The sequence below is a fragment of the Gracilinanus agilis genome, chromosome 1, assembly GCF_016433145.1.
Source record: "Gracilinanus agilis isolate LMUSP501 chromosome 1, AgileGrace, whole genome shotgun sequence".
Classification (NCBI taxonomy): Eukaryota; Metazoa; Chordata; class Mammalia; order Didelphimorphia; family Didelphidae; genus Gracilinanus; species Gracilinanus agilis.
Genome location: NC_058130.1, coordinates 799,481,784 through 799,491,992, shown reverse-complemented (window position 1 = coordinate 799,491,992; position 10,209 = coordinate 799,481,784). Strand labels below are relative to the sequence as shown.

At 40.0% G+C, this 10,209-nt stretch overlaps 1 long non-coding RNA gene across 1 annotated transcript; it reads right to left on the bottom strand.

Moving 5' to 3' along the window:
• Window positions 1–6,475: 6,475 nt before the first annotated feature.
• Window positions 6,476–9,867, bottom strand: LOC123246336. Its single transcript, XR_006506125.1, has 2 exons — window positions 9,832–9,867; window positions 6,476–7,528 (listed from the first exon to the last, which is right to left on the bottom strand). It is a non-coding gene; the product is annotated as an uncharacterized LOC123246336 (long non-coding RNA).
• Window positions 9,868–10,209: the final 342 nt, after the last annotated feature.

Here is a 10,209-nt window from a genome sequence, read left to right as displayed (position 1 = left end):
TAATTGGTTTAATAATACTTATGGATATAGGGAAATAACTGGAATAATGGCTTTAATTATGGAAATGGCCAGCAAATGAGTTGATCAGTGTTAATTTAAATAGAATCAATGATAGTTTAATCAATGTGAATGATAATTTGATGACAATTTATGATAATTTAAAGGGTATAAATGTTAAATTATCTGAGTTAACTTCTGGTAATGGTGTAAATTGTAATTTAACCAATGTTAACGGCAATTTACGCACTGGTAGTACTAATTTAACTAGTGTTGGTAATAATATGGTGTTAATAATAATTTGATTAGTGTGGTAAATAATGGTGAGAAAAAGAGAAATAGTGTTGTAAATGGTGTTAGAAGTTCTAGTACTTGTGGAATTAAAAATAGAAATTATGATTTGATTAAGGATAATTTGATTGTAAATAAGAACAATGATACCAAAATAGAGGTGAAAAGGACCAAAGGTGTAAAATCCTGGGAAAATTCTGTGATTCAAGACAATGTTAACTTGGATGGACAGGAAATAGCTGAGCTTTGTTCTGATGTTACTGTTTTAGCTTCTGTGTTGGAAACTTTCCAACCTCCCAATAGTACTGAACCATATATGTCTGTAACTATTGGAGATCAGATTTACAATCTTCTTGTAGATACGGGAGCCAGTAAATCAGTTTTGCAAAGCTTTCCTGAGGATTGTAGAGCTGTTGGTACAATGGATGTTGTTGGTGCTACAGGCATAATTCAGAAAGTAGCTAAATTGCAACCAAAAATGGTAACTCTAGGACCCCTTTCAGTAGAACATGCATTTTTGTGTTCAAAATGCCCAATGAATCTTTTGGGAAGGGATTTGTTGTGTAAATTACAGGCTACTATCCAATGTACTGAATCTGGACTAAATGGAAAGTTATCCAAACACAAAAACCAAGAGAAACATTAATAGGTAAATAAGAAACAGAGGGGAAAGAAAGAAAACTCTTATTTTAAATTTGTTTCTTTACAGGCTTCAATAAGATCAAATTATTTGTATTCCTATATGGAGAAATGTTATGTGTAATTTTCAAAAATTATATTCACTATTATAGTAATTAGAATTATTCATAGGGAGAGGTTGGAGTACTGAATAGTCTAAGAGGATTGGGGGGTGGGGGGAAAGGGGGTGGAATAGTAGATGGCACCAAGAGAAACTTGAATGAATAAGGAAAACAGGATAATCTATACCACACAAAGAGGGAAGGGAAGGGGAGGGGAGGAATATCATTATAAGAAGGAGAGGAAGAGAGCATTAATAGGTAATACTTAAACCTTACTTTCATTGGAATTCATCCTGAGAGGGAAGAGTAGCTTTATCTATTGGGATATAGAATTCAATTTAACCCTATGGAGAAAGTCAGAAGGGATAAACCAAGGGAAGCAGGGGGATATGAAATTCAAAAAAGAGAGGGAAAGAGAGGGGGGAGGGAATTCATTAGACCTTAAAAAATGATAAGAGGGGAACAAAAAGGGAGGGGGTGAAAAGGGAAGTAAACTAAAGGAGGGGATAAGGGGACTGATTTAAGAGAAACCACTTGTTTAAAAGGGAATGGCATAAGAAGAAGGGGCAGAACTAGGAGAATAGATCAAAATGTTGAGGAAAACACAGATGATAATTATAACTCTGAATGTGAATGGGATGAATTCTCATAAAACAGAAGCAAATAGCAGAGTGGAGTGGAAAACAAAATCCTACCATATATTGTCTACAAAAAATACACATGAGACAGGTGGACATACATAGGATAAAGGTCAGAGGCTGGAGCAAAACCTATTGGGCTTCAACTGAGAAAAAGAAGGGAGTATTAGCCATTATGATATCTGACAAAGCCAAAGTAAAAATAGATCTGATTAAAAGAGATAGGGAAGGGGGCAGCTGGGTAGCTCAGTGGAGTGAGAGTCAGGCCTAGAGACAGGAGGTCCTAGGTTCAAACCCGGCCTCAGACACTTCCCAGCTGTGTGACCCTGGGCAAGTCACTTGACCCCCATTGCCTACCCTTACCACTCTTCCACCTATAAATCAATACGCAGAAGTTAAAGGGTTTAAAATAAAAAAATAAAAAAAAAAGAGATAGATAGGGAAGGTAATTATATCCTGATAAAAAGCAGTATAGATAATGAGGAAATAACAGTTCTCAACACGTATGCACCAAATGGTATAGCATCCAGATTTCTAAAGGAGAAAATGAGAGCTCAAGGAGGAAACAGACAGCAAAACTATTCTAGTAGGAGACTTGAACCTCCCACCATCAGATCTAGATAAATCAAACCAAAAAATAAATAAGAAAGAGGTAAGAGAAGTGAATGAAATCCTAGAAAAATTAAGAGTTAATAGATATGTGGAGGAAAATAAATAGGGACAAAAAGGAATACACGTTTTCAGCTGCACATGGTACATTCACAAAGATTGACCATGTAATAGGGCATAGAAACATTGCAAACAAATGTAAAAGAGCAGAAATAATAAATTTAGCCTTTTCAGATCATAATGCAATAAAAATAACAATTAGTATGGGCACATGGACAGGAAAATAAAAAATTAATTGGAAAATAATATAATTCTCCAAAATCAGTTAGTTAAAGAACAAATCATAGAAACAATTAATAATTTCACTGAAGAGAATGACAATGATGAGACATCCTACCAAAATCTGTGGGATGCAGCTAAAGCCGTACTCAGGGGGAAATTTATATCCTTGAGTACATATATTAACAAATTAGGGAGGGCAAAGATCAATGAACTGGGCATGCAAATCAAAAAACTAGAAAGCAAAAAAATTTAAAATCCTCAGTTAAAAACTAAATTAGAGATTATAAAAATTAAAGGAGAAATTAATAAAATTGAAAGTAAAAGAACTATTGAATTAATAAATAAGACTAGAAGCTGGTACTTTGAAAAAACAAATAAAATCGACAAAGTACTGGTCAATTTAATTTAAAAAAGTAAAGAAGAAAACCAAATTATCAGTATCAAAGATGAAAAGAGAGAGATTCATGTCAAATGATGACCAAATTAAGGCAATCATTAAAAACTATTTTGCCCAATTATATGGCAATAAATATAGCAATCTAGGTGATATAGATGAATATTTACAGAAATACAAATTGCCTAGATTAACAGCAGAAGAAAAAAAATACTTAAATAATCCCATATCAGAAAAAGAAATTGAACAAGCCATCAAAGAACTCCCTAAGAAAAAATCCCCAGGGCCTGATGGATTCACAAGTGAATTCTATCAAACCTTCAAAGAACAACTAATCCAAATACTATACAAACTATTTGACATAATAAGCAAAGAAGGAGTTCTACCAAACTCCTTTTAAGACACTAATATGATACTGTTCCCAAAGCCAGGTAGACAAAAAAACAGAGAAAGAAAACTACAGAATAATCTCCTTAATGAATGTAGATGTAAAAATCTTAAACAGAATACTAGCAAAAAGACTCCAGCAAGTGATCATGAGGGTTATTCATTATGATCAGGTGGGATTAATACAAGGAATGCAAGGATGGTTCAACATCAGGAAAACCATTAACATACTTGACCATATCAACAAGCAAACCAACAAAAATCACATGATTATCTCAATAGATGCTGAAAAAGCCTTTGACAAAATACAACACCAATTCCTACTGAAAACACTAGAAAGTATAGGAACAGAAGGACCTTTCCTAAAAATAATAAATGGTATATATCTAAAACCATCAACAAACATCATATGCAATGGGGATAAATTAGAAGCATTCCCAATAAGATCAGGAGTGAAACAAGGATGCCCATTGTCACCTCTATTATTTAACATTGTAGTAGAAACACTTGGAGTAGCAATTAGAGAAGAAAAAGAAATTGAAGCTATTAAAATAGGCAGTGAGGAGACCAAGCTATCACTCTTTGCACATGATATGGTGGTCTACTTAAAAAATCCCAGAGAATCAACTAAAAAGTTCATGGAAATAATCAACAACTTTAGCAAAGTTGCAGGATACAAAATAAATACATGTAAATCATCATCATTTCTATATATTTCCAACACATGGCAGCAAGAAGAATTAGAGGAATTACACTTAAAATCGCCCCAGACAATATAAAATACTTAGGAATCTATCTACCAAAACAAATACAGGAATTATACAAACACAACTATGAAACCCTTTCCACACAATTAAAACTAGATCTAAACAATTAGAAAAACATTGATTGCTCATGGGTAGGACGAGATAACATAATAAAAATGACAATCCTATCCAAATTAATTTACTTATTTAGTGCTATACCTATCAAACTAACAAAAAACTTTTTTACTGAATTAGAAAAAAATATAACAAAGTTCACTTGGAAGAATAAAAGATCAAGACTATCAAGGGAAATAAAGAAAAAAAAAACATAAAGGAAGGTGGCCTAGCAGTACCAGATATTAAACTATACTATAAAGCAGCGGTCATCAAAACAATATGGTACTGGCTAAGAGACAGAAGAGAGGATCAGTGGAATAGACTTGGGGTAAGCGACCTCAACAAGACAGACTATGATAAACCCAAAGAACCAAGCTTCTGGGACAAAAATCCACTATTTGGCTGGGAAAATTGGAAAACAGTATGAGACAGATTGGGTCTAGATATTGATCTTTCTATACAAAGATAAATTCAGAATGGGTAAATTACTTGAATATAAAGAAGGAAACTATAAGTATATTAGGTGAGCACAGAATAATATACTTGTTAGATCTCTGGGAAAGGAAAGATTTTAAAACCAAGCAAGAGTTAGAAAAAATTACAAAATGTAAAATAAATAATTTTGATTACATTAAACTAAAAATTTTTCATACAAAAACAATGCTACCAAAATTAGAAGGGAAGCAATAAATTAGCAAAAAATCTATATAACAAAAAACTCAGACAAAGGTCTAATTACTCAAATATATAAGGAGCTAATTCAATTGTACAAAAAAAAACACCAAGCCATTCCCCAATTGATAAATGGGCAAGGGACAAGATTAGGCAATTTTCAGATGAGGAAATCAAAACTATCAACAAACATATAAAAAAGTGTTCTAAATCTCTTATAATTAGAGAAATGCAAATCAAAACTCTGAGGTACCACCTCATACCTAGCAGATTAGCTAACATGACAGCAAAGGAAAGAGGGGAATGTTGGAGGGGATGTGGGACAGGGAGGAGTCAAGGGGGGGCTCCTTGGTTTTGAGCCTGAGAGAGGAGGATACAGCTATAGAGAAGGTGGGGGTTCTGTCTAGGTGAGGGAGAACAATGTGCTTGGGACACACTAAGATCAAGATGTCTACTGGTTGGTTAGTCTGAAATACCTATAAGGAAATATGGGATGAAAGACTGGAGGTCAGCACAGAGATTAGGGCAGAAAATGTAGATATGAGGTTCATCAGCAGAGAGATTGTGCTTGCATCCCTGGCAGCTGATGACATCACCAAGTAAAGAAGTCCAGAGAGAGAAGAGTAGAGAAGGCCAAAGACAGGGCAGGAGGAGCTCCCTCACCCTAACCTTAGTGTTACAAGACCTACAGGAAGAGACAGCAGAGAAGTCAAAGAACACTGAGTTCAAGGGTCAATGTTCTGGGTCAGTCTGAAGCCCCAGAAACAGGGACCTCAAGGGATTGGCTCTTGTCCCATCACTCTGGTGCTCCTCCCTCCTTGACAACTCTCTGAGCCTCATGGACTCTTCTATCAGAGAATCTCTGTCTGATCTCCTGGGGAACTCGACAATCCTCGTTGGGCCCATAGCTGTCTCTCCATCAGTCCACTCATCCTGACAATTGCAGAGGAGGGCAAGCAAGGCCTACAGGAGGGCTTATGGGCACTCCTGGAGGAGGGTATTCACAGCATTTAGGATAGGGAGACAAGGAGGGGAGCAGATTGGGCAACCAATATGGAACCTGAACGTCAGGTTCTAGGGTATTTTCTTCAGAGAAGACTGGACTCAGAGACAGAGAATCGCAAGTTGGAGGTAGGAGCTAAACCGTGGGGGGGGTGGGGGGGGGGAAGCCATGTATAAAACTCTAGCAAAAAGAGAATATTGAGGAGGAGAAAGTGGGTCAAAAGCATCAAAGGCTGCAGAAAGGACTGAGAGAAGGAGGACTGAGGGAGGCAATCTAAATCATCTCAGAAAGAGAAGAGCATAAAGGGGCCAAAGTATGGAGGAGAAGGAAAAGGCTGAGAAGATGAAGAGGATGGAGGCCCAACCTTGATATGGAAGAGGGTTCCACTGATGAATGTTCTTATGGGTAAAGGGAGACGAGGATTCACACTGAGGCCAGAGAGATTTGGTGCCTGCAGTCTACTTGTCCTCAATGGGGGAAGGCTGCTACTTGTAATGGGGTCTCCAGTGTGGCACTTGGAGGACTGGGATAGCTTTGACCCAGGGACCACATTTCCAGGAGAATGTAGGAGAAAATAAAGAGACTAACGGTGACCAGTGAACGATGAAATGCCTGAGGAACCAAAGCTCTGCTCTTCTCAGCACATCCATTTATTAAAAACAAGGTATGCCAACTGCCTGACCAAAAAGGACCAGGCCCTATGCTGGGCTTAGGGCTGGACCTTGAAATCTGGGGGGAAAAAAGATTTATCTACCTTAAAAGAGATGAATTAAAAAAAGTCAATGAATATAAAGGAAACAATTGGATAATCTGCTTTCTAATAAAGAAAATATTAGGGACTTGCCAAGTAGGATGGGGAAGAGGGACAGAGGAAGTTCCCTGAAAAGGGGTTCCCATCCTTCCCAATATCTGTGAGCAATTAAAAGAACAAAGAAGCAATAACTGATTGATCAATATGGACCCAGTTTACAGATAAGAGCCACTGAATGCCTGAGACGTACAATTAGGAGAAAACTCCTTTCATCAGACTCAGGATGTGACTGTGTTTCTGGTCAATCTAAGCTTGACCCTTAGGTGACAGTCTCTAAACAGTAGGTATAGGTAGTCCAGTTTCCCAGTCAGTCAGGAAGAGGTTCAAATAATGTAATACGGCTTTCTCCCAATTCTCCCTATTGAATAAACTTTCCTCTCCAGACAGAATTTGGATGATTCACACAACTGAACAGAAGGCAACCAAGCCAGCTGCAGTACTGAGTCAAGAGATGGAGAATGTTTCCACAATTCACCGGTTGCCACACCAAACCCCTCCCTTCCTTCCCAAGAGGTGAGAGTCAGCTCAGTAGATGGCACAATGTTGGCTTGTCCCAGCTTCTTCACACACCCCACAGGAAATGCTTCACGGGAATCCTGAGAACAGAGATTTTCTGCAAACAGCAGTCATGTCAGCCTCGGCATCTCTCCTCAGAGAGGGGGAGCTCCACACTTTAGTCCATACAAACTTCTCTAGTGAAACCTCATAGAAGCGGCTTCAGATTGAACAGAATTCTTAGAGTATCAAATCCAAAAATATACTAATCCAGGATAAGTGGGGAAACAGCACTGCCAGAGCTCAGAGCAGATGACAAGTCAGCAGTCATCCTAAACCTGGGGTGCTGGTAAGAGAAGGAGATAAAGCAATGGAACAGATTAAAAGGAATACCTCCTGTCAAGTGGCAAACAAGCAATTTGGGAGAAAATCCCTTATTTGGTAAAAACTGCTAAGAAAACTGGAATGCAGCCTGGCGAGAAATGAGGCTCAGAGCATAAGCCTACACCATACTCTAATAGACATTTAAGGAAATGTGGGAAAAACAGGAAAAAATAATTTCTATCAGTAATTGTTTTTTAAATTGAGTTCCAAATACTCTCCTGACCTCCCTTGCCCCTCCCTGAGAGAACGAGCAATCTGATCTAGATTTGACCTGAGCAATCATGTAAAATATTTTTCCTTATTAGTCATTTTCTGGAAGAAATCTCAAACCAAAGAAAATGAAAGTAAGGAAAACAGGGAAACATGCTTTGGTCTGAATTCAGAGTCCATCAGTTCTTTCTCTCAAGTGTGAAGATAGGATTGTGTAAATGGAATTAGCTCAAGCCCATTCATAGTTAAAACTCTAGCCACCAGAGATAATGTCATCCCCACCTCCCTTAATGGGGAGGGGAGATGAGTTACCCACACATGACAATAAGTAACAAATCAAGAACAAGGGACTGTCCAAAACAGTGTAGAGGCTGCCATTTGTCCATTTGAATTAGAGGTGGACCCACAGGAAGTGACGAAAGACACTATCTCTTCAAGTATGTTGGTAACTTCCTGTCGAGGGAGTTTCCACTTTGAACTTGGTGCTGAAGGATCTCAGCTGAGACCTCAGGCAGCTTCCCCTCTGAATTGTCACGTGGGTAAGTTAGGCTGACTTCCTTGGGCCTACCTTGGCGTTTCCAGACTCTCTATCTCAAGTAGTGTTCTTGCCTCTCTAATTGCTAGGGCCTCCTGGCTTGCAGTCTAGTTTAATTAACCTTTTAATCCTCTCTCTGCCCCAGCCTTGGCCAGCCCCTGCTAGCCTCTCCCTCTCTCTATTTCCCTACCTTCTACCTTCCTAATTGTAAATAAACTACCATAAAGCTGATCCTGACTTGGGTCTATTTTAATTATGGAATTGATCTGAATTATCGATTCCTGGCAACCACACCTTAAATATATATCTATATATCTAAATATCTAAATATTACAGGATTAACTCTCTCCTATTTTTAGCTAATTGAATAAAAAACTAAAACACCCCTATTTAACACTAAGTAAAAGAGTTCACAAGCCACTTATTAAAGTGAATGATAACTCCAAAGTGTAGGAAGTAACCTGGAAAAAAGGATAAAATTCAATGGATGACAACTCCACCAATAATGCATGTGTCCCAGCTTTCACACATCTCTGAAGTGATCATTTTATTTTTCTGGCACAATGGCAAAATTGACAGGTGTGAGAGGGTGCCTCAGAGGGTTTTACTTTCCACTTCAGGGACACAGATGCTTAGTCAAGCTCGAGATAGAGGCAATTATCCAAAAAATGGAAAAGTTTGATTACTTAAAACAGATAAACTTCTGTACAGAACCTTAACCTCTGTTTGCCTCAGTTTCCTCACCTGTGAAATGATGAGAATAAGAAAATTTACACCAGAGCTTTATTACACAGGTTGCTGAAAGCAGATTTTTAGAACATAAAGCTCTCCAGCCTATCTGTATCCCCATCCTTTGCCAGTGAGGCGGAGGTCCTTGTGACAAGGCCAGGATGTCTCCCTCAGGACCTCCCTCACCCTATTTACAAAGAATACTCTCAGGCCTTCCACAAACTCGCTCGTTTCTTTCTCTCCAACCTGTCCAACAAGGGAAAGACTAGACCAGTGAGGAATTCTACTGAACAGAGAAGGGATGTAGCCAGCTACTGGCTCTGGTACAAACAGCTCTGCTCAAGAACACTCAAAGCTCTTCTTCTGACAAAAAGGCCCCATTTCTGTGTGAGGCCCTTCCTGGACTCCCCCCAAACTCCTCACACTCTCTCTGGGTCAGGGAGCTCAGCAGCAGAAGGCCAGTGGGGGGGGGGGGTCACACTCTGGAGTGGACACAAAAGCCACAGTGGGTCTCTCTGGGGCCTCCCCAGCTGCCTGATTCTGGCTGTCCCTGGCAAGGACCCTGACCATTCCCACAATAGGCTCCACTGGCAGATAGTGACCTTCTAGCCCCTTCCTCTTCCCATACACCTCCCTCCTCCTCCTCTGACCCAGGGACACTGGCCTCCTGGCTGATCCTTGGCCAAGACCTTCCCTGGTTGGACTCTGGGCCTTTCTAGGGGCTGTCTGTCTCCCTGAAGGGAAGGACCTCCCTGCCTGATGGGCTCCATCTGGGGCTGGAATGCACTTACCTGAGCTGAGAGTCCGTCCCTCTCCGAGGCCATCCCAGGGACTCCAGGCTCCCTGTAGAGGGAGCAAAGGAGCCCCAGTGAGTCCTTCTGGGGAAGTTCCTCCATATTTTCCTGGCCGTGTCTCCCCACTCAGGTTCCTGCCCCCCCCCCCCATCTTCCTCTCCACTTTCTGGCCCCCGGAATGGAGCTCCAGCCAAAGCTCTTCCCAACAGGCCTCCCTTGGCCCAGGGAATGTCTGACTTCTCTGCCCTTCTGAGCAGCAGGAGCTGGCCTGGAGCCCCCTCCTGGGGCCCTCCCTCCCCTCTTTCCCCCAATGTAGAAAAGCCCATCTTCCTCCCTGCCTTGGGGCTCCCTCTCTGGGCCATTGGCTGCCCTGAT